Genomic DNA, 470 nt, shown 5'->3' with positions numbered 1-470 from the left:
GTTTTGCTCGTTACAGAAACACGCTAAACACACACACCTGAAGTTTGTCATACTTCCAGTCAAACACACAAAAATGCTGCACAAACAGAGAAAATTAAAGCTTTGATTATAAAAGAGAATACCCAAAATTAAAGTGGCCCCTATCAAAGACTGCCACTTCCAATACAATGTTCATTGCATGCCAAAAAAACTTACTGGCGCCGGTTCAGAGGGGAACACAATGTCGACCTCAGTACTGTGATCAAGTTCATGTTCCACGAACGGGTTATAAAAATCTGCAAAAAAATAAAGAAGAGAACATTAGATTTTGTTGTTGTGTACCCACATACATTATAAAGAATAGTATAAATGGTTCCCTTATCAAATTTTAACTAGTACTGGTAGTAGAGTATTTAAACTCACAAGGAAGGGAATACTCGAACATCTTGATACGATCTTCCTTCAAATGTCTGAGAGCAGATCTGCAGATA

At 36.8% G+C, this 470-nt stretch overlaps 1 long non-coding RNA gene across 1 annotated transcript; it reads right to left on the bottom strand.

Annotated features, from left to right (window-relative positions):
• Nucleotides 1-6: 6 nt before the first annotated feature.
• Nucleotides 7-469, bottom strand: LOC104774952. The gene is made up of 3 exons (XR_765610.1): nt 403-469; nt 196-275; nt 7-76 (listed from the first exon to the last, which is right to left on the bottom strand). It is a non-coding gene; the product is annotated as an uncharacterized LOC104774952 (long non-coding RNA).
• Nucleotide 470: the final 1 nt, after the last annotated feature.

Source organism: Camelina sativa, unplaced genomic scaffold (genome assembly GCF_000633955.1).
Source record: "Camelina sativa cultivar DH55 unplaced genomic scaffold, Cs unpScaffold07219, whole genome shotgun sequence".
Lineage (NCBI taxonomy): Eukaryota > Viridiplantae > Streptophyta > Magnoliopsida > Brassicales > Brassicaceae > Camelina > Camelina sativa.
Note: the sequence above shows the minus strand (reverse complement) of the source record. Positions and strands in the feature narration are given on the sequence as shown.